General features: G+C 37.6%; 1 protein-coding gene across 4 annotated transcripts in view; it reads right to left on the bottom strand.

The window, feature by feature from the left end:
• The window catches only part of RALA (RAS like proto-oncogene A), a 71,782-nt gene that overhangs the window by 34,640 nt on the left and 11,897 nt on the right, over positions 1 to 25,245 (bottom strand). The window contains exon 2 of one of the 4 annotated variants that reach the window (XM_036863397.1): positions 6,049 to 6,137. The exons of 2 other annotated variants lie outside the window; for them this stretch is intronic. The gene's annotated coding sequence lies outside the window, so the exon portion shown is untranslated. Of the gene's footprint in view, positions 1 to 2,319; positions 2,339 to 6,048; positions 6,138 to 25,245 lie in introns of those variants that run through there. One more of the 4 variants, XM_036863398.1, reaches the window with a different exon arrangement.

Here is a 25,245-nt window from a genome sequence, read left to right as displayed (position 1 = left end):
AACATCAAAAAAAGCAAACAACCCAATTTAAAAAATGAGAAGAACTGAATAGACATTTTCCCAAAGAGGAAATGCAGATGGCCAACAGGCACATGAAAAGATGCTTGACATTGCTAATCATCAAGGAAATGCAAATCAAAACCATAATGACATCACCTCATACCTATTAGAATGGCCATCATCAAAAAGACAACAAATAAATGTTAGTGAGGATGTGGAGAAAAGGAAACCCTTGTACCTTGTTGGTGAGGATGTAAACTGGTGCAGCTACTATGGAAAAACAGTACAAAGGTTTCTCAAAAAACTAAAAATAGAACTACCATATGACCAAACAATTCCACTCCCGAGTATATATCCAAATAAAAACAAAAAAACTAATTTGAAAAGATACATGCACCCCAATGTTCATAGCAACATTATTTACAATCGCCAAGATACAGAAGCAACCTACACACACACTGGAATATTACTCAGCCATAAAAAAGAACGAAATCTTGCCATTGCAGCAACATGGATGGACGTGGGGAGCATTATGCTAAGTGAAGTCAGACGGAGAAAGATAAATACTGTAAAAAAAAAAAAAAAAAAGGCAACAAACTAGTGAATATAACAAAAAGAAGCAGACTCAGAGATATAAAGAACAAACTAGTGGTTACCAGTGGGGAGAGGGAAGAGGGAGGGGTAATATAGGGGTAGGGGAATAAGAGATAAACCTATTAGGTATAAAGTAAGCTATAAGGACATATTGTACAACACGGGGAATATAGTCAGTATTTTAGAATAACTATAAATGGAGTATGACCTTTAAATATTGTGAATCACTACATTGTATACTTGTAACTTATTTAATACTGTACAGCAACTATACTTCAATTAAAAAAAACAGCCTGAGTTTTAAAGAATACAATTTATTCAGTACCAGTTATGAGAATAAATCCGTTTCCTGATGTCAACCGAAGGAAAATGCACAACCTTAAAGCTGCATGTTATGTTTTATTTGGGGACCTTCTTGAGGATGACAGCCCAGGAGACAGCCTCTCAGATAGCTGTGAGGAACTGTTCCAAAGAGGCAAGGGAGGATATATAGGAGTTTTTGCTGGGGGGGGGGGGGGGGGGGGGGGGGGGAAACAACTACTGCTAATCACAAAAACCAGACATCTCAAGTTAATGATTTTAGTGCTTTTCTATGTATGGGAAGATGCAAGAGTCTGGGCTCACTGAAATTATTCCTTAGATATGCACCTTAGCTATCTAGGGCCAGTATCGTGCTTTTCTCCACCCTGAATTCCTCTCAGGGCGCACCGTCGGGGTGGCCGCAGTGGCTGAGAGCTTGATGGCGGGCAACAGTCACTGTCTACCAGAATGGCAATCTTTGTTTACTGAAATGACAAGGCAACTTTTTTTTGTCCCCACCGATGCGGGTGAGCAAAGAATCACAAATAAGGAAGCAGCTAGGACTAGGCAATATCTGTCATAAAAAGGAGTTAAGAGTGAGGCACAAGTGGGAGAGAAGAGAAAGGAGAGCCAGTAGTGTTCGTTGCTATAGAGAAGGGTTGAAATGATTTATCTTTAACGTTTTCCTTACAGCATTGGGACTGGTTAGCTAAAACTCAATTTATAAGGGAACATATTGATCAGTCATGGCCCTGCAAATTAAGCACTGAAACCATTTTAACAAACCAGGAATTTAAGGCTAAAGTTTAACTCCACAGCAACAAAGAAAATCTCCCTTTGTACCAATTAAGCTTTACTACAGCTCTTTCATAGACGACCTGCTGAGTTTCTACTTTGTGGAATTGTGGCTGAACAGCCAATTCTTTTTAAAGGAATAACAAGGAGCTGCTAAAAAACCAGAAAGAAAGAAAATATAAACTAGTAACCTTTGAAATTCTGACTTGCTATGCATGGCACCCCGTACCACTCCAGCCAGGTTAACCTCTTGGTATGTACTGTAAGATGCTCACTGTTAAGTAGGGTATAGCAAATATACAGAAAATATCATTTTAAATTAAAAACCTCCTCTGACAATGAATATATTATCTGAACTTACATTTAATGACAACTTGAATATTATCAATTAAGTTCTCCATTGCAAACCTGTTTACCACGGGTTCACTTCCAAGGGCTATGCTGAATGCTGCTGAATAGTCCTAATCTTACGGTTAGTGTTGATCACCACGCCGTACACGCATGCAGCATACATGCATGCATGCGTGGGACATGAGCTCCCTCCCCCCTCAACAATTTTTCATGATCCTAAAAGTAACATGTGCTCATCGTATATAATGTGGAGAGTACAGAGAAGAAGGGAAAAGTCACCTGTGTCGTCCTATCATCCACTGTTAATATTTTTGAATTTTTATCTTCTTCTAGGACTATCTTATACAAAGCATTCAACCAGTCATATGGCTCAAGAAACTGGAGAAAAATTCTGAGGAGAGCAGAAAAGAAGAGAAAAAAAGAGATTTAAAAAATCATAATACCTGGAGATGGGACAACAACATTGGAGGAAAATAAATAATATTTTCATTTATTGAGATACTTTTTCAACTACTAATTATCTCATGAAACTCTCAAGGCTTCTTTATAACTATTATCCACATTTTACAGGTGAAAAAATTGAGCCACACAGAGCTTTTTAAAAGGTGCCCCAGGGCTTCCCTGGTGGCGCAGTGGTTGGGAATCTGCCTGCCAATGCAGGGGACATGGGTTCGAGCCCTGGTCTGGGAAGACCCCACATGCCGCGGAGCAACTAAGCCCGTGAGCCACAACTACTGAGCCTGCGCGTCTGGAGCCTGTGCTCCACAGCAAGAGAGGCCGCGATAGTGAGAGGCCTGCGCACCGCGATGAAGAGTGGCCCCCGCTTGCCGCAACTGGAGAAAGCCCTCGCACAGAAACGAAGACCCAACACAGCCAAAAATAAATAAATAAATAAATTTATTAAAAAAACGGTGCCCCAAATCACACTGCTGATGTGGAGCCAGGATTTTTAAAAATCCAGATCCTAAGTGTTTACCACCTAAACTTCACTACCACTATGGAAGAAAATGGTTAAGAATGAGCTTTTTTACAAGGCTTAGGGCACAGATGGCTTCAGACACAATTTCTTTTAAACATAAAAAGATAATTCTCAAGGGTGGCACAGAAAAGCTACACAAATCATTTTATTTGGGTAATAACAACCTAAATGGGAAAAGAATTTGAAGAAAGAACAGATACATGTATATGTATAACTGAATCACTCTGCTGTACACCCGAAACTAACACAACATTGTTAATCAACAATACTCCAGTATAAAATAAAAAGTTAAAAAAAAAGTCAGTGGTACTGAAAGAGCAATAGTCATACCAAAAGAAGCCATATTATAATTGCATTATGAACACAGAAATTTCATAAAATACAAACACCCGAATTTTACTTCTTAATAAAAGAATAATTCATTAGAGTTAAATGTGTTTTATCCCAGGAATACAGTAATAACTTAATATTAAGAATGGCATAAAATAATATAATCACATGATTAGGCCCAATGAGAAAAGCCACATAATCAACAAAAGAGAAAAGAAAAAGGCATCAGAAAAATTCAGTACTCCCTCCTGATAAAAACTTTTCTAAGGTAGACACCAGAGGCTGCCCACTGTTCGTGTACATACGTGCTTCTAATGAAATGCTTCACACACAGATTTGAGAGCCATTCTTGTACAGGAGCCACACTAAACTTCTCCGTATTTTAAAAAAGTATATATGCCACTAAAGCAAGCACATTTCATGTGTAGGGAATGCAAATTAGAGAGAAGGTGATAGTGGGAGGAAGAAAAATAGCTCCGAATTCTCTTTTCTGGGTTTTAATATTCTTGTCTATGGCTGCCAGCGAATGAAGCGAAAAATTCTGCTCATAATTTTGGGCTTATCTAGCACCTACTTACCCAGAGATTTCAAAACACTGGTTAATAATAAAAGCACAATACACAAGTTAACATCAGCAAAGGGAGATAGCTACTGTTCAAAGAAACTGATCCCATTTTCTCTCGGCTACAGTACAATTATGAATCATGTAGGTAAGCTGCACTGTGAGTCATGTGAGTCAGGGTAAGTTAATACTGAACTGTAGCCAGCTTACTACTGTTCATTCTCTTCTTCATGAAAAGGCAAAAGTGTATTTGAAAAGTACAAAATTCTAAGTTTAAGTTATATGAAAGATAATGTGAAGTTACAAACTAGGAGAGGAAAAAAAAGACTTTGGAATTCCCTGAAAATCATGAAAACATCTTGTAGCACCTAGATTTTTCTTCCCAAGATTGAGTACTGATAAATCTTAATTTGAGATTTGATCATATCTTAAAGTTAAAAATGACACTAATTTGTAGAGTCATAAAACTAAAGTTTCAGTTCATGACCAGACAACGGACTATATGAAAAACATACAAGTCTGTATTAAAAACAAAACAAAACAAAACTTCTACGGTAAAAGAAAAATGACCTGAAGGGAAGATTCTCTCCACAGGTGGTTTTAAGCAGGAATTCCGATTCACTGGTCTAAGATGGGGACAGTGTCTATGTATTTTGTAAAAAGCTGCCTAGATAATTCTAATTGCATCCTGGTTAGGAATCATCACTCTGTATGTATATCTATAAAGTTGAACCATATCAAACTGCCAACATGAGATTTCCTTTTTTACATACAAAAATAGCAATTTCATATGATTCACCTAACAGAAAGTGGCCAAGGATTAAAAACAGCGAACACTTACTGAATGCTGTATGACTTTGTACCAGGCACTAAGTTCTTTATACCTGTTGTTGAAAGTCTGATAACACCAGGCAACAGGTGGGCAGAAATAAACCTAGACTCTGTATGGGGAGGTGAGGGGGACAGAGAGGCAGTTGAGAAAGAGGAGAGCTGAATCAGGGGTGATGCCATAGGGCAAATTATTGTTATGCTTGGGATCAAGACCACTGGGGGTTACAGATGGGTTGATGGTGGCAGGAGAAGAGACTGGAGAACGTTAATTTAAAACAAGTTCCGCATTTAGCAATTTATGTGGTCAAGGAAGGGACCACCCTTCTCAGTAATTTCCAACAAGTCTTTAACTGCAGGAAAACGGACTTAGAACGCAAGTCCTATTCCTCTGAGGGGGGGAGGTGTTGGGGGTCGGGGGTGGGGAGAGAAAGGGAGTGCGCTCTCTCTTTAAGGAGTTTTTTGAGTACAGTCATGGCTCGTCAGGAATGGTCAGGAATCGGAGGCTGGGCAGCAGCCCCATGCACAAGGAAACCTCCAGTCTTTTCAAACTGTATCACTAAACACCCGATCATACGTTTAACATTAAAACATTAAACATGCGCACCTAAATTCAAACCAGTGGTTAGAAGCACAGTTGTTAATATCTCAATATCATTTAAGGTTACAGGCTTCAGCTAGTAGAGAGGACAATTTCATGATCAAAGCGAGAACGTCTGGAGGGTCCAGGCCCCAGAGAAAGTGAGATTTTCCTGGAGACCTCATCCAATACAATATCCTTTGGTATACTAGTCTATTTCTTCCAATTTTACATGTGATATGATTTTAACAAGTTACTTTCATTTTTACCTAAAAGTTTTACTGCAAGATATTTTTTAAAGTCAGGTAAATATAATGCAACTGAAGAACCGCAGAAGAAGTCTTAATAATAACCCAGACCTCTTATTTTTCAGATGAGGAAACAAGGGCTTGAGAAGAGTTAAGTCATTTGCCAGAAATTCAACAGAAATTTGTGGTAGAGTTAAAACTGGAACTGACCCAGGATGGTATGATCCAGCAGATCCTACGTATCTGTGCCAGTGTAGTTAGACCAGATGTGAAATCACTGTGTACTCGCAAATGACTTTTGAAGCAAATACCCCTTACCCGCTCTCACTGTTTTGCTCTATCCCCAGATCCGGGGTTCAGTTCAAGGGATGGGCTGAGCATGTCTGCTCTCCTTAGTAAATGGTACCCACTTGTCAGTCTCCACACCCACCAACCCACCATACTGGAGGGCCGTTCAACGAATGGAGTCAGTTTAACTAACCTCCTGAGGAACTGGCTTCAATGTGATCTAGTAGTTTTATGTTACGCCAGGTGTTCAAAAACATGGTCTTGGTTACGCAGTGACAGGTGCTGAATGAAGACAAAGAGACCTGTTACAACAGACTCTCTGTAACAACAAAGCATTCATAAATCACCTTTTTTCCTTTTTGGGTTCTTGCTGTCATCAAGAATCAGTAGTGGCCTCACAGAGGTTATACAGTTATGGTTATAACTAACCAAATTAGTGAACCTTAACTCTAAAGGTTTGAAAGGAAAAAAAAAAAATTAAAGCTCTTACATGCTATTTTATAAGATTTCATATTGAGAAACAGCCAGCATGAACAGATGAGGCCTGTATTTGTTTAATTCCAGCAGACTAAATTCTTAGGCCTAAATATAGTTGTCATTCTCATAAAGCCAAGAAATAGAAGCAAGAAAATTCAAGTAGTTCTGAACTCTGAATTGCTAGTTATATTTTGGTTGACAAAATGCAACTATAATGTACAAAGCATGAGAACAAATTTAAGATATCAGAATAGAGGTTTTGATCTTGCCATGCCCCCCCAAAAGCTATATACATACGAACTAAAATACCAAAGGGACTGACACAAATCCCCTTATTATTAACACTGCCTGCCTTTTATATAAGCACCACCTATCACAATAAAAAGTAAAATCAGTTTGACATGGCTTACTTAAAATTCGTCAGACTCCATATTGCTCTTGGGTTAAAATTTAAATTCCTTAATATTGTCTACCTATGTTATCTGCCCCTTTACTACGCTTGTCCCTTAAACCTTATATACCTCAATCCTGATGCATTTTTCAAGTTCTACTAACGAAATATGTGTAGACAATTTGGGGAAGTTTGGATTAAATGATAACAGGTAAAGTGGATTTGTAGGTAGCTGAACAACGTGGTACCAAGGAAGGTTAATAGAGTCTATAGGGACTGGCATGACATATTAATGACTTGAATATAGAAATAAAAGGTATAGTGGAAATGAGTTTACAGTCATCACAACATTTTATGGATGCTATGTTCAGACCCACACATCTTTTTTCAAATAGGAATAATAAACTGCAATTACAGCATGAAGAAAAGATTAAGGAATGGGAAAAGAAAAACTCTGGCTATCAAAAGTTTATCTAACTACTGTGTTAGTCTATATACTTTTTAGAATTTTATTTGTAACAGCTTTGAGGTATAACATAATAAACCTCACGTATTCAAACGTTTGCCCCATTATAATCCCCTCTCTTCCACTCCCCCGCCAATACATCAATCTGCTTTCTGTAACTATAAATAAGTTAGCATTTTCTAGAGTTTCTACAATTATGTAATATGTACTCTATCTGGCTTCTTTCTCAGCATAATTTTGAGGTGCATCCCTGTTGCTGCTGTATCAATAGCTCATTTCTTGCATTGTTGCACAGTATTCCATTCCATTGTATGGATACACTACACCCTGTTTATCCATTCACCTGCTGATGGACATGTGAATTTAGTTTTTGACACCTGTTGACAAAGGTGCAAAAGGCAATGCAGAAAAGAAAGAACAATCTGTCAACAATGATACTGGGACAACTAGATATCCATATGCCAAAAAAATGAACTTAGATCCATATCTTCCACCATATACAAAAATTAAGTCAAAATGGACCATTCCTATATTTAAAACCTAAAACTACAAAACTTCAAGAAGAAAGCATAGAGTTAGGCATGTGATCTTGAGTTAGACAATTTTCTTAGATATAATACCAGAAGTAAAATCCAGAAGAACTGGTACTAAATTGAACTACATCAAGTACTAGTTTTTCTGGGTTTTTTCTGTCTGGGTAATTTGGATCAGTACTAGTTTTGTTCTGTTGTTTAAATTTTTTTTCTTGTGTGTTTAAAAGCAAGGCATGCTTGTGATGACTGTAACAGACTAATTTGGATTGCTGAAGCTGGTTCTGCTCTGGAGAGTAGTGGGTTTTTTTTCCCTTTTCTTGTTTTTGGGGGGAGGGAGGAGTATGGGGTTTGTTTTTAGTCTTTTTTTTTTTTTTAAACAATTGGACAGCCTTTAAGGGGAGGACAGAAAGATTCCATATTCCACGTCCTAGACGTTTCTAGTTTAGAAAACATGTTCTCCACCTGGTGCCCTTAGGAAGAAGTATAGGAAACGTTGCATGTAACACTGTCCTTTTTGAAAATTGCCTCTTCTCCCCACCCTCGAGTAGGTCCAATATTTGATGAAACTCATGAAAATTGGTGCAACTTGACTAGCCTGTTTTCTAGGATGCATTCTCTATGTGACTTTCAAGGAAATCTGTTTGCCATTTGATGATTTTTTTAAAGTTAATTTCGAACTTCTTCCACCGATAAATGAAGAAAAGTATTGAGCCTTTTGAAATACATCAAATGGATTAAGTTAATAGTTTTTAAAAAATTTCCCTGTCAAAAAGAAAATGGAAGGTAAGCCACAGATGGGGAGAAAATTTTTAGAATTTAAAACTAAAATTACCGAGGAAAAGAGAAAGAAAGACGATTTTGGCTCACTGGCAGGATCTCAAAAATGAAATGAAGTGTCTGTAAGCTCCCATGAAAGAATTCAAACAGAGAAAGAAAGGGAGGTGGTGGAGACTGAGCTGATTAAATTTAAATTCCTTCTTAATCTATAAATACATATTTTAGCTATTTCTAGGATGACCGATTTCATCATATTTGATATCATATTAAATCAATGGTGAAAGAAGTTCCTGATCCATACATCTCAATAAAAACATCTTCAGTTAAAACATTTTTGCTTCATAGGGTGATGTAAATGTGTAAGGAAAGCCTGCTACCTAAACAGAACCTTTCTTTGTTTCTTCTTTTGGGGGGCCGCGCCACTCTGCATGTTCCACTGACCAGGGATCAAACCCGCGTCCCCTGCATTGGAAGCGCAGAGTCTTAACCACTGGACCGCCAGGGAAGTCCCTAAACAGAACCTCTTCTGTGTAGCATTCCCAGCCTTCCGACTGCTATCCAGGCCTGGGTGGGCGATTCCTCGTTGGTTCCAGAGCATTCTGGACAAAACTTCCAGTGCTTCTCATCACATTAATTATTGGGAGCTTTTCAGTAGCGAAGAGCTTCCCCCCTCCCCCAATTCTGTAATCCCACCATTTAGCCCAGGATCTAGCAGATAACTAGTATATACATACACATTTGAAAAAGAAATTAAACTCTTGAAAATGACTTTGGAGAACAGGTAATCAGTATTGATAAAATTCTGAGGCATTCCTGGAGGAAGAATAGGAACCCCAGTTAAGAACTGTTGACTGAGGGGATGGGCAGGGAAAGGAGAGACAGCAAAGGAGACAGGCAGACTGCTCCCATATCTGATAACGCTTTGTTGTATTACCTGGAATTACAATGTATTATGCATTATGGACAAATTGAACACTGGTCTCAGAGGCTAAGTTAACTTTTACGAGACTAATGTTGAAAAAGAAACCCTGAAAAAAATAAAATGGAGTTGTCAGAGATAATTCTGCTGAGCTGAGCTGATACTTCATGCAATTTTCTTAATAAATTAATACGACCATGTCAATGTTATATAACATTTGACTACAAAGGAATTTAATCTTCTGATAATAAGGTCATTTACTAAAATCACTATAGCAAGTTGCAAATCTCTACAAAACTTCTTGCTTCTTACCGTATATATGTATTAAAAGGTTATATATGTACTAGACGTGCTCTGTTCTTATACCCAGCCCAGTAGGTTTATTTATGTAAGCTATGTTTATAGTGACTGAACTATTTTCACAAATTAACCAAGGACGTAAATATCCCAGTCCACTTTGAGAACCCGATAAAGTCCATGGACCCTCAGTACAGAAGCCCCACCATGGTTCTAGTTAAAAACTAATATAAAAACTACAAAGCTATACCTACAGTTATTGCTTTTGCTGGGGGGTTTTTTGTGAATTATTAGTAAAAACCGATATTTGTTTTAAAAAATGGTTAACATAACCATGGTTGTCATAGAGATTAATGACAAGGATATTTACTGTCACATCCATAATAATAAAAAATGAAGGATTAAATTATGACTAACCATATTATGGAATTACAAAGCAATCATTAAAAAGTGACACTGAGTACTGAATGACACTGAAAAATGTTCACAAAATATGCAAAGTAGCTTACACACAGTATTTATGTATGAGCTTTTTAAACAGATATGTATTAGTACAAACAGGAAAAACATTAGATAGCAAAATAATTGAAAAAGAGTAATCTAAACAGGGGAACACGAAAAATTAATTTCCAGGGCTTTTCATTTATCTCTATTCATAGTATTTTACTATGAAGATTACTCTTGTAATCAGAAATGAAAAGCTTAGTAAAAAAGAAAAAATATTTAAAACAGTGTGGATGGGCTTTAATAGAATCAAACTGCTGAAAACTGCTGTGGGCAATCGTGAAGACATTGGTCACACACAGCGAAGTTGGAAGTACACAGCATAATGCACAGGATTCTGTGGACACTCAAGTGGGTCTGCGGTAGTCAGCCTCCAGGCTGAGTCCCAACAGCCCCCTCCCCCCATAGTCACACCTCCGTGTTGTCTTCCTGTATCGTACCAGCCTTGATCTGTGTGATCAACGTAATCAGCAGAAATGAAGGCCTGTCCCTTCCTAGAAAAGGTAATAAAAGACTGAGAACTGAATCCTGGACAGCCTCTCATTACTGTCTACATGGGAAACCATGCCGTCCTATTAGCAGTCCTCTGTGAGAAGCCCACGTGGCAAGGAACTGAAGCCGCCTACCAACAACCATGTGAGCAGGATAGGAAGCTGACCCTCTAGACCCTAGACAAGCCTCAGGTGCCCGCAGTCCTGGCTGACACCTTGATTACAGCCTCAGGACAGACTCTGAGTCAGAACCATACAGCTAAGCTACTTCTGATTCCTGTCCCACAGAAACTGTGAGATAATAAATGTTTGTTGTTTTAAGGTTGCAGTCATTTGTAATGCAGCAATAGCTGACTATATACAGCTTACAGCTTTGGAGACTGGAGCCCTTTTAAGAACCTACCTTAGAGAAAAAGCACCTAGGCTATAACTCATTTTGCTCAAATTCAAGATTCTGATTTCCTTCTTGGTCTGACCCAAATCAGAAAAGATATTTGAGTACCTTTGCAAAATGTTCAGTTCCTTAGATGTGCCTTCTACTTCTTCCCCTCTCCCACTCATATTTCATCCCATCTTCTCTTTCAGCTATTGTAAAGCTAGGGTCAGCAAACTCCTGTAAAGAGCCAGATAGTAAATATTCTAGGCTTCTCTGGAGCAACTACTCAACCCTGCTGCTGTAGTTTGAAAGCAGCCATAGACACTATCTAAATAATTGGGCGTGGCTGTGTTCCAATAAAACTTTATTTCAAAAACAGGCAGTAGACTGAATTTGGCTCCAGAACTGTGGCTTGCCAACCCCTGCTATAAAGGAAACTGATCAAGACCCTAGTAAGCTTGTGCAGGATATCCCATTCCCTCTAGCTGACTCAACAGATACTGTTCCAGAAATCCCCCACCGTTCCATGCATCAATTTGTCCGTCTCTACTGGATGCAAACATGTTATTCTCCTATCTTAAAAAAACAAAACAAAAATTCTCAACCCTGCTTCCATTTCTTGAGCTCACTGTATCGAATTCTGCTTCTTTCCTCTCCTAAGCCTGCTCTTATCAGGCTTGGTCACCAATGATCTTCAAATCACTAAATTCAACCATCAATTCTCAATCTTCATTATACTTCACTTAGCAGCAGCAGTTGACCCAGATGATCACTCCCTCTTTCTTAAAATAAAATTTTTTTTTTGACTTCCAAGATACCTTGATCACTTTTGGGGTTTTTTTTTTTTTCTCTTTATCAGTAAATGGCAACCCATTCTTTGAGTTGCTCAGACCAAAACCACTGGAATCATTCGACTCCTCTTTCACAGGCCATGTCTGATCTGCTGGCAAATTTGTAGGCTCTACCCTCAAAATATATCCACTCCTGAGAATACTCCCCATGTTACTCGGAATAAAATTCTCACAATGGTCGATAAGGTCCTAAATTATCTTGCCATTCCTTCTACTAGAAGATAAACACATGGCTCACTCCCTCATATCCATTAGGACTCCCCTCTGTAGAATATAATATCCATGAGGACAGGGAATTTTTCTTTGTTTACTGTTACATCTCCATTAACTTAGTACCTGACACATAGTTAAGTCCTTAAATATTTGTTGAATGAATGAGTTAACTGTGAAAAGAGACCAAAAACAAAAACCCCCCCAAAACAAACAAAAAAAACCCCCAAACCAAAAAACAAACCATTTTCAAAGTTGATGGGAAACTTATTAGCAAAACAAATTGTGTATATTAACTTTTTTCTCTATTTCCATTTCCATAGTGTTTGTAAAACATAATCAAAGCCCCTGATAACTTACAGCAGAAAGACTGGAAAACGAGTCAATGCACCTAGATTTTGCCGCATACTAGCCTCAAAAGACTTTAGTTTTTCTGACACTTACTAACCTCTGACGACCATGGTTTTCAGATCTGTAAAATGACGACTGAACCAGGAGTCTTGGACCCCTTTAAAATCTACAAGCTTCCAAAATTTTACATATAACTTCAGAGGCTTATGCGATGACAGATGCTCCCCAAACCCACAGGGATCTGACCACAGCTTCCATAAAGGTGTGCTGACGGGGAAGTACAAGTTTGACTTCCTGGAAAAAATGTCATGCTTTATAGAAGTGTCATACCAGCTGATAAGCTGGTGACACAGAAGTGAAACAAACACTTATTTAAGGGCTTAAAATGTCCAAGGTGTTATGCTAGATATGGAAAAAGTTATCTTTTGGTCTCCAACAAAAACAATGGAAAGTAAGTAGGAATTTTCATCTTTTCAGATTTTTGTAGAAGACCATGTAAATGAGTCCCTAAAAGTTATGTAACATGTATAAGGTCACACAGCTAATAAATGGCTGAGCAAGAATTCAAATATAGGTCTATGAACCCCCAAACCTACACTATTTCCAATGTACCATATACCACAAGTTTTAGTTCAAGGACACAACATATCTGAGATTGCCACAGAAACTGAAGGAATCTTGATTAGACAGACAACTAGCTGTACTCTACCTCTAGCATAGTTATAAAAAATCATCTTTATAGCTGAGTCATAGGTCATTATGAAGGATATTTCCAGAATTCACAGGTAAGTCCCATAAGGGCAGAGGCTATGTAGATTTCCTACTAGAAAAAATCTGCTCATAAGCTAATAGGAATACTCAGTTATATTTCTGAATATAAACTAATAGCTATTCCTGAATATTTTTTAAAGGAAAAGATGCTAAAATTTGTGGATGAATGCCTACTATATTCTAATATTTTATGGTATTTATCAAAATGATTCCATAAGGCAGGCATCAGATAGATTAAAAAAAACAAGACTCAAGACTGAGCAAGGCATTATGCATCTTGAATATTAACCAGCTGAGTAGAGATGTGAATAGAGCCCATCTGCTTCCAACCGCTGCAGCTCATATCCACTTGGATATTCACAGAGAACCCCAACTCAAAATGATTAAAATAACCTGTTCTTTCTCCTATGCTCCTCATGTCAGTGAATGGGAACATCATCCACTTGGGCTCAAGAATAACTGAATAACTTCGTACCTATTAGGACAGCTGCTACTACAATCCCCCCTCCCCCAAAACCAAAAACCAAAAACAGAAAATAAGTGTTGGTGAGGATGTGGAGAGATTGAAACCCTGTGCAGCACTCTTCTTGGGAATGTAACATGGTACAGCTACTATGGAAAACTGTATGGTGGTTCCTAAAAAAATTTAAAATAGAATTAGCATATGATCCAGCAATTCTACTTGTGGGTATATATACCCAAAAGAATTGAAAGCAGGGTCTTACTCCCTGCCATCTCTGCCAAAAAAAAAGAAAAAAAGAAAGCAGGGTCTCAAAGAGGTATCTGTACACCCATGTTCATAGCAGCATTGTTCATAGTAGCTAAAGCATGGAAGGAACCCAAGTGTTCATCAGTGGATGAACGGATAAGCAAAATGTGGTGTATACATACAATGGAATAATATTCAACATGAAAAGCAAGGAAATTCTGCAGTCTGTTACAACATGGATGAATCTTGAGGACACTGGGCTAAGTGAAATAAGCTAGTCACAAAAAGACAAATACTGTATGATTCCACTTATATGAGATACTTAGAACAATCAAAATCATAAAGACAGAAGGTAGAATGGTGGTTACCAGGGGCTAGGGGGAGGGGAGAATGGAGAGTTATTGTTTAAGGAATACACACTTTCAGTTTTGCAAGATGAAAAGAGTTACGAGGATGGACGGTTCGTGGTGATGGTTGCACAACAATGTGAACGTATTTAATACCACTAAACTGTACACTTAAAAATGGTCAAGATGGTAAATGTTATGTTAGTGTATTTCACCACAAAAATGGTGGAAACAAAAAAATAATTACATAGAATTTAAAAATTAAAAAACAATGTACATATCTATACTAGTTATCTATTGCTCCATAAAAATTACTCTAAAACTTAGTGGCTTAAAATAAGAAACCTTCATTATCTTAGAGTTTGAGCTGCTTAGCTTAGCTAGGTGGTGCTAGCTCAGGGACTCTCATGAGGCTGCAGTCAGGATGCTGGCAGGCTGCAGTTATCTGAAGGCTTAGCGCTGGAGGCTCTGCTCCCAAAAGGGCTCACTCACGAGGCTGGTGGCGGGAGGCCTCAGAGTTCCTCACCAGCTGGGCCTCTTCACTGGGCTGCTTGAATGTCCTCATAACATGATAGCTGGCTTCCTCCAGATGGATGATCCCAAGACAGCAAGGCTGAAGCTGCAGTGTCTTTTATGATCTAGTCTTGGAAGTCACGCACTGTCATTTGGTCAGCCTTATTCAACGTGAAAGAGAACCATATACAAACGGGTGTGTGTGAATACCAAGAGGCAGAAATCTCTGGTGGGCATTTTAGAGGATGGCAACCACAAAGAACTTTACATAGAAAACTACAAAACATTGCTAAGAAAATTTAAAGAAGACCTAAGTACTGCTTTAGGTCATGTTTACGCACTGGAACTCTCATTACTGCAAAAATGTCAGTCCTCCCCAAATTTATCTATAGAGTCAATGCAATTCCAATAAAAATCCAAGCAGGGTTTCTTGTGGAAGTTGATAAACTGATTTTAAAATTTGTATGGAAACAGTAACACCAAGAACATCCAAAACAGCATCAAAGTATGTAGGAGGTTGTCAAACTAGACTGCCTGTTTTTTTTTTTTTTTTCTGGAACAAATCTATTTTATTTACTTTTAATGATATATATATATTTTAAAATGTTGAAACAGTCTCAAATTTATAGAAAAGTTGCAAGTTCAATACAAAAACATTTTTTCCCTGAGCCATTTGAGAGTAAGCTGCTGATAGCGATACTCAATCTCACCTGAACACCTTTGCATTTATTTCCAACAAACAAGGACAATCTCCTACAAACCATAATATAACCATCACCATTGGGAAATGAACATTAACACATTTCTACCATAGAATCCTCAGACCCTATCCAAGATTCTGCACTGGGTTAAAATCACGTGTTGCATTTAGTTGTCACTTCTCTTTGGTCACCTTCAGTTTAGAACAATTCCTCAGACTTTCTTTGACTTTCATGAACTTGACAGTTTTGAAGATTACTGGCCAATTATTTCATAGTACGTCCCTTAATTGAGTTGCCTGATGATTAGATTCAGGTTACACATCTTCGGCAGGAAGAACAAAAACGTGATGCTGTTTCTTCTGCCTTTGTTTCTTTTTAACATACTTTATTTTTTTAGAGCAGTTTAGGTTCACAGCAAAATGCCTCTTTTTGTAAATAAAGTTTTACTGGGACATAGTCACCTCAAATTATTTATGTATTGTCTGTGGCTGCTTTCTGTTTACAATAGCTGAGGTGCGTAGTTGTAACAGACCATTTGGCCTGCAAAGCCTGTAACGTTTAATGTTTGGCCCTTTAAGAAAATGTTTGCTGACTCCTACTCAACTGACTAGGAAGACTTATTAGAGAGCTACAGTAATTAGTATGGTATTAGTGAATGGATACAAGAGGACTTGGCAAGCTTTTACTGTTGTAAATGTGCCCACTTTAAAAAGATAATCTCACCTGAACACCAATTTGAAAATTAATTCCTAACCTGTTTAAAACTGCAGTTTCACTGGATTTTGAAAACATTTATTAAAAATACAGACACAAAAAAAGGGAAGACATTTTGATGAGTTTCAAGAACTGACTGACATCAGGGAAAAAGAAAATTAGCAAGACATATTTCATTAAAAATGTGTTTTAATTAACTGTTGGATAAAATTGAAAACTGAGGACTATTATTAAGAAAACACAACCAACAACATAATTCTCCCATTTTGATCTATATACTTTATAAGGCATTTATTTCAACTATGACGGCCATTAAAACAAATATAAAACAAACTCAACCCTAAAACCAGGCCTTTGAATCCCCACATCACAAAGTGTTAACCTACGCTAGAAAGAAGACTCCATGTCTGCAGGGATTTTTGTATATATTATGGTCTGGCAGCATCTGGAAGAGGGCCTAGATAATTTATTCTTTATTTAATTTTTCCAGCTTTATTGAAGTATAATTGACAAATAGAAATTGTATGTATTTAAAATATTATATATATGATGATTTAATATGCTAATTATTTGTTTTATTGAATGAATCAAGAAAAGCTGTAACGAAGCATATTCAACTACACCGCTCTCACTAAACAGTCTTTTGGTGCAAAGTATATTTTTACTAGTAAAAATAAAAATTTTTAATTTAAAATAGCTTATACAATCTCTTTGTATCTTTGTATTTATTTACAGTGTACAGTGCATATCATATAACTGCACAGTAGTACATTATATGATTTAAAAGTAAATACACACACAGGAGTTTCTAGAATTCTGTACTGATGGGGTACATGATCAAACAGAGATTACTCCTCTGCAGGAGAGGTGCTCAAAGCATAACTAGTTCATGAATAGGAAAGAAAAAATTTGAGAGTATACATTTAGAAACTCATAGAGGAACTTGACAGTAATTTTATGTTTGTTCAATTTAGTTTTTAAAATGGGCTTGTTTTCTGTCTTTTTTAAATTTCATTTTTCTAGTAATTTATTTTTTATTGTAATTTATAAAAGTATCAGTCTGCTATGTATAGAAAATTTTAAAAATGGTCCTTCATCAGAGATAATCTCAGAAGCACTGCTGCAGAGAACAGTCAAAAGGCAAATCTGATCATGATGCTTCTTATATGTTTTCAATGGCTCCCAAGGGGCCTGAGATGAGGGGCTTTAAGATCTGCCCACAACCCTCCCAACCTTCTCCCCTCGGGCCCTTTTTGCTTCCTTTCCTCACACCTCACGAATACACCTCACTCACTCTAAAGGCACAGGATGAATTTTATTCCCTGGTCTGAACACTCAATGTCCAACTCAACCTAACAGATCTCTTTTACCAAACTCCTACTCATCCTCTTTGCGGTCACTTCTGGAAAGCGCTCCCTGTTCCTTAAGCCTAGGTTAAGTGCCTGTCCTCATACGTGTCTAGCACAGTGCCTGGTTATTCATTCAATAAACATTTTTTTAAACTTGATGGTGGCAATCTTTTTTAAAAAAATAAATTTATTTATTTATTTATTTTTGGCTGCACCTAGTTGCGGCGAGCAGGGGCTACTCTTCATTGTGGTGCGTGGGCTTCTCATCGTGGTGGCTTCTCTTGTTGCGGAGCATGGGCTCTAGGCACGCGGGCTCAGTAGCTGTGGCTCACGGACTCTAGAGCGCAGGCTCAGTAGTTGTGGCGGACGGGCTTAGCTGCTCTGCGGCATGTGGGATCTTCCCGGACCAGGGATCGAACCCGTGTCCCCTGCATTGGCAGGTGGATTCTTAACCACTGCGCCACCAGGGAAGTCCCCATTCAATAAACATTTTATCAAACAAAATCTATGTTCCTATCACGATACTTACTGTCTCCCCCAAAATAAATTCTACTGAGAATAAATGGATGTCTATCAGCTTCAAATATTAAACAAAAAACAAACAAAACAAATGATAATTTCTAAAGGAAAAAAACCTCTCAATTACTATCTTTCTTCCCTTTCTCACTTCATTTATGAGACCATTATTGCCATCATGTCCCAATTTCGGAATGAAGAAAACACGTACTAGTAACAACTTTCATCTCAAAATTTCTTTCATATGACTGCCTTAAAAGGGAATGCTTCTTTCTGAACCCAACTGCCCGACCTCCCACACTGTGACACAGATTTAAAACACAGGTTTATTGACTAATATAACAAAAATAAGCTACAAAAAGGAAATCTGCTGCTGTTTATCCTTGGCCCAAGCATTTTATTGTAACTGATAACATTTTATACTGACATTAAGTTAAAAAAAGAGTTCTGAACCCAAATGATGTTACAATTATAATCAGTATTTTAAACCAAAGAGCACTTCACATTTTTAAGATTTAAGGAAGCCTGGTAATATCATACTTCTTGATTTATCAATAAAGAAACAGCAAAAAGTAATTTATAAGCAGAAATTGGGTTTCCTACATTTTGCACAAATCTGTCAGGTGATGATATACATTCTATACTGCACGACAAAACTGTTCTTCAGGGGGACTTCCCTGGTGGCGCAGTGGTTAAGAAGCCGCCTGCCAATGCAGGGGACAAGGGTTCGAGCCCCGGTCCGGGAAGATCCCACATGCCGCGGAGCAGCTAAGCTCGTGCGCCACAACTACTGAGCCTGCACTCTAGAGCCCGCGAGCCACAACTACTGAGCCCGCGAGCCACAACTACTGAAGCCCACGCGCCTAGAGCCCGTGCTCGGCAACAAGAGAAGCCACCGCAATGAGAAGCCTACGCACCGCAACGAAGAGTAGCCCCTGCTCGCCGCAACTAGAGAAAGCCCGTATGCAGCAACAAAGACCCAACGCAGCAAAAAAAATAATAAATAAAAATAAATTTATAAAAAAAACTTCTTCATTTGAAGTTACTAAAATTTCACTAAGATAAGCTTACTGTCTTACAGTTCTCTGTGGTAGTAATGCTCTGACAAGGATTACTACTAGGTTTTAAACAACCAAAAAAAGACCCCATAAATATTCTGGACTGTGCATTTTAACTCATCTTTTTTGACTGAAGAACAAATTGTCAATATTTGTATCAAAGCTTTAAAGATGTAATAAAATTAGATACAGTTTAAACTCATGAGAATAACGGACAGTAGTTATGTCACTACTTATAGCCAAAGAGCAACCAAGTGAACAGCTGGGATTTGGAGGAAAATCAGATGAAGGCTGAAACCTAAACTACTTCTGGAGTAATACAATCCTCTTCTTTTACTTCCTAATTTAAGAGAAAGCAAGCAACTGTTAACTAGATAATCTTAAAAGTATTCACATACATTTTTATATGAAAATTTAAACTATGTTTCACTTAGCCTAATAACAACATTCTTAAAATACTTAACAACTGATAGCAGGGGAAGTGGACCAGAATGTGCTAGTCAAGTTGTGATAAAACTTAACACATCCAAGATAGGAAAACCCTGGTAATTCAGCTAAAGTTATAAGAGATGATAAGTTCTAACTGCATAGATTACCTCCCAAAATCATCAGTGAGTGATACCTACTATTTACCAAGTAACTTATTATACTTACCACTCAATATACACACATCAAAAAAAATAATAACCACGGGAATTTCTCAACAAGACAATAATCAATGAGAAATAAGCAACTCAGCCACCAGAAGCAGTATTAGAATAGGATGGTATTTTAATTTTTGAGTTGTATTCGACAAAGTTATTTTTTTTTAATTTTATCAGCAAAATGAGTTTATTCGTCGATGAAGATTCTGAGTTCAGAATTTTATGTCTCACAAAAAATTGTTTTTTCTTGATAACGCAGTATCATAATGATCAACTATTATCCTGTGCTCAGAGTCTGAATTATGAATTCAGGGCAGTTTTCCCTGGATTCAATAGCCCTAGAAGGTAGAACTCTGAACTCTCCTATCATCATTTTATAGTCTTTCTGCCTCTTCCCTTCCTTTCATAGTTGTCCCTCACTGATCACTACTGCCTGTGTGCCTTCAGAGCACCCCTTCAGCCCCAAAAATTGTTTGGAAGCCAACTACCAGGCTTACTGTAATTAGATATAAAGTAAGAGTTAAGTAGGTTCTGAAAGATTTACTACTCTCTTGAGCGCTGGATGGATAATAGCCTTTAGTGCTGAGACCTTACGTTTCTACTTTGGATGTTCAAAGGTATGCTGCTGCTGTTGTTGCTGTTGTTTTCGATTTGTTTGCTTTTAAACTTTACTTCCTTATTCTTAATGAGTAGCCTTAAGTTGCCTCATCTTCTACCTCATAGGGTTGTGTTTGGATGATTAAATGGAAATAATGAATCAAATTGCTTGGGTCAGGGCCTGGTCATGGAAGGAAATCTACAGATTTTAGTCGTTTCCTCCTCCCTCTTTAAGTGCATTTCATATTTCAAGCTGTAAAATCTGACCTCCAAATAAGTGAATGTTACTGTATTATTTTTAGAAGCTTGTGACCAAGATGGTTAGGGAACTAACTAAAGACATGAAGGATGTGTCTGAACAGGCGGACACTGGGGAAGCTGGCAAGGGAGTTGTCTGACTGCCATCTTCAATTATTTGAAGAAAGGTATATGTAAAAATGACTATTCTTAATTCTGTCAACAGATGCACTGTTTAACAAGGGCTCAAAGACATATTTGTGCTTGCATAAGTGCTTCTCCGGAGAAAACAGGAATAAAGAGAAGTCACAGGATAATAGACTTCAGTTCAAAACAAGGATGGAATTTTAATTTAAAACGTCCAAAAATAACACAGATTTCCACACTATCACTACAAGTTTTTAAGCAACGGCTAGTGGCCAGGTAGTTTTGAGGGGATTTTTGTGAAAGGTGGAAGAATATATTAGCTGCCCTTTGAAGGCCCGTTCTAACTCTGTAAGAGACGATACATTTTATACAGATAGTCCCAAACCAGAAGTTCTTGTTTCTGCATTTAATTTTCACACTAAAAAATAAATCCTGAAGAATACTGGAAGAGTATGGAAGCAACCCAAGAGCCACGCAGTATCCAAAGTTCTTTGTTCAACTTAATTATACAATAGTACTTACATATCAGTTGTATCTGTCTACAAAGACTTTAGATTAGAAACACTCCAGGTGATTAAAAGTATTTTCTTTTTTGAGCAGGAAAATCCAACTACATCAATAGCATCGTCACCATCACCATACACACTCGATGTCATGAAAAGGAACTGGGAACTAGCCTTACTTTTTAAAAAATCACTTCAAAGATGAATCATATAACATATGGACACTGACAGAGCTTGAGAATCCAAGTAAATGAAAGAAGAGAGGAAGGAAACTAATTATAAAAATGGGTTTCAGCAATCCGCAGGAATGTAGGAACTCCAAGACAGTTGGCTATAACCCCCACTCACAGAGCTAAAGAAAACTACATAAAAGAAAGCTCAAGAGGAGTACAGAAAAATCAGCCAAATTACCAAGTTGTTATCATTGTTAATGTAGGTCCTCCCCTCACTTGCATGGGAGGTAGGAAGAGGTACGTGGAACGTTTTAGCTTAAACCAAATATCACCTGAGTTTGTTTAGGTAAGAAAAGTGCTACTAGTAAATGCTAATTTAGAGTTTAAATTAATCATAAAACAAATGTGATTTCCCCCCCAAAGCTCCAGATATTAATCTCCTATTACTTTTGGTTTAATTTCATAAAAGTGGGCAAAAAATGACCCAGTGCCCCTAAAGAGGCATACGTATGATTTGTCGGCCAAACTTCTTCGAGTGGGAACCACCCTCTCCTCCTGCATTACAACAGGACTATAAGTCAGGGCCCGACTATAAAGCAGGACAAGAGACCCAGGCTGGCCAGAGTATTCTATTCCTTAAACTAGTGAGGAAGATTGGCTCTTTGATGAATCTGGAGATGAAAGTGGCCACCACACAGTCTGCCAGTTTAAAAAAAGAAGCAGAGCTGGGGAAGGAGAGAAAGCCAGCACGTTTCTGTTTCACTTAAGGTAGCCTCAACTGGATTTCTGAGTCTTACAATTGAAAGAACCCTAATACCTATAGGTTCTCTATCTGCTTCTTGTGGTTCAGAAAGGAAGAGTTTCTCACTGCTTAACTGCAGAATGAAGATGAAGGTGACTACACGGTCTTTAATTAATTAGTCTTTAATTAATCTAGTACTTCAGTACTAGACATGTGAAAGAATTATGAACAGAAGATTTAGCTTTTATTCCAACCCTCCAAAAAAGCCCCATGGCAAATAAGAGAAATTAAGCAAAGCTCATGGTTAACATCGCTACAAAAAAATAGCACTCTGAGAGAAAATCTCTGCAAATCACACATCTCATTGACTTGTATCCAGAACACACAAAGAACTCTTATGACTCAATGAGAAGAAAAATAACCCAATTTTTAAAAGATGGGCAAAAGATTTCAGTAGACACTTCACCAGAGAAAACAAGTCAAAGACTTATTAATAAGCACATGAAAAGGTGCTCAACACTATTATTCATTAGAGAAATACAAATTAAAACCACGAGATACTTACTTATATCCACCAGAATGGATATACATTTTTTTAAAAAAGACTCTAACAACTGCTGGTAAAGATGCAGGGAAATGAGAATCTCCAAACATTGCCGTTGGGAATGCAAAATAATGTATAGCCACTTTGGAAAACAGTTTAGCAGTTTCTTAAAAGATTACACATAAATCTGCCATACAACCTGGAGATTTCACTCCATGATACTCATGAGAAATGAAAACATACGTCCATGCAAAGACTTGCACATGAATGTTCACAACAGGATTATTCATAATAACCAAAAAGGGGAAGCAATCCAAATGTCCACCAATTGTAAAAGGAGAAGCAAAATGTGGTCTATCCATAGAATGGAATACTGAGCTCCTGTCCGTCCATAAAAAGGAAAGAACTACTGACACATGCCACTACATGATAACCAAAAAATATTATGCTAAGTAAAAGAAACTCAAAAGGAATACATCTTGTATATTTCTATTTATACATAATGTCCAGAAAAGGGAAATCTATAGAGACAGAATATAAACTAACGGCTGCCTGGGGATGGGAATGGGAATTAACTAAAAAGGGGAATAAGAGATTTTATACTGAAGTGATGAAAATGTTTTAAAACTGGATTATGGTAATGATTTACATGTCAGTAAAGTTACTAAAAATCACTGTAAACCTAAAATGGGTGAATTTTATGATATGTAAATTATGCCTCAAAAAAGTTAATTAGAAAAAGTGAAATAAAAGAGACTAGAGAAGACATAATAAGCAAGCAGAAATTATGAACCTTGACTAGATCCTGGATTGGGGGAAAAAACAGCTATTAAAGACAATAGGCGACAACTAACGAAATCTGAATTTGGACTAGATATTAAATGATATTATGAAACTACTGCTGATTTTCTTAGGTGTTACTATAGTATTATGGCTATACAGGAGAATGTCTTCATTCTCAGAAGATGTAAGCTCAAGTACACAGAGGTGAAGTTTCATGTCTCCAAACTTCTTTCAAATAACTCAGAGAAATAAAAACATCTGTACTTAGAAAGTTAAAGCAGGGACTTCCCTGGTGGTCCAGTAGTTAAGAATCCACCTTCCAATGCAGGGGAGGCAGGTTTCATCCCTGGTCTGGGAACTAAGATCCCACATGCTGCGGGGAGCCCCGCACGCTGCAACTAGAGAGCCCGCACGCTGCAACTAGAGAGCCCGCACGCTGCAACGAAGACCTGATGCAGCCAAAAATAAGTAAATAAACAATAAAAAAAAAAAGAAAGATAAAGCAAACGTGGCAAAACAATAATTGGTAATTGGTGAATTTAGGGTGATTAGTAACTACCGGCATTCAATATAATACTCTTTTTTAACTTTTTTGTAGGTCTGAAACATTTCAAGGCAACAAGGACCTACTGTATAGCACAGGAAACTATAGTCAATGTTCTGGGATAAACCATAATGGAAAAAAATATATATAAAAGAATATATATATGTATAACTGAGTCACTTTGCTGTACAGCAGAAATTAAAACAACATTGTAAATCAACTATACTTCAATTTTAAAAAAATGTTTCAAAACACAAAGTTGGGGGTAAAAGAGCACTCCTTTTCTCAAAAATTTTTTAATTGAGGTAAATACTGGTTTACAACATAAGTTTCATGTGTACAACTTTATATTTCTACTTCTGTACCTACAATGTACTCACCAAAAATTTACTCTTCATCTGTCACCATACAGTTGATCCCCTTTATCCATTTTGCCCTCCCCTCTGCCCCTTCCCCTCTGATAACTCCTACTCTGTTCTCTGTATCTATGTATTTGTTTTTGTTTGGTTTCTTCATGTTTTCTTTTTATATTCCACATATGAGTAAAATCAAAAGGTATTTATCTTTCTCTAACTTAATTTCACTTAGCATTAATACCCTCAAGGTCCATGTTGTCACAAATGGCAAGATTTCATCTTTTTTATGGCTGAGTAGTATTCTGGGGTGTGTGTGTGTGTGTGTGTGTGTGTGTGTGTGTGTGTGTGTGTGTGTGTGTGTGTGTGTGTGTGTGTGTGTGTGTGTGTGTGTGTGTGTGTGTGTGTGTGTGTGTGTGTGTGTGTGTGTGTACGTATGTACACCACATCTTCTTTACCCATTCATCCGCTGATGGGTACTAAGGCTGCTTCCAAATCTTGACTCTCATAAGTAAGGCTGTGATGAACACAGGGGTACATATGTGTTTTCGAATCAGTGTTTTCACTTTCTTTGGATAAATACCCTGAAGTGCAACGGCTAGATCATAGGGTAGTTCTATTCTAGACTTTTTAAGGAGCCTCCATACCGTTTCTCCACAGCAGCTGCACCAACTTACATTCCCACCCACAGTGCAGGAGGGCCCCTTTCTCCACACCTCGACATTTGTTGTTTCTTTGCCTTTTTGATAACAGCCATTCTAACGGGTGTGTGAGGTGATACCTAATTGCTGTTTTGATTTGC

This window comes from Balaenoptera musculus, chromosome 9 (genome assembly GCF_009873245.2).
Source record: "Balaenoptera musculus isolate JJ_BM4_2016_0621 chromosome 9, mBalMus1.pri.v3, whole genome shotgun sequence".
Lineage (NCBI taxonomy): Eukaryota > Metazoa > Chordata > Mammalia > Artiodactyla > Balaenopteridae > Balaenoptera > Balaenoptera musculus.
The sequence above is the reverse complement of the archived record's forward strand: the minus strand, read 5'-3'. Positions and strand labels throughout refer to the sequence as shown.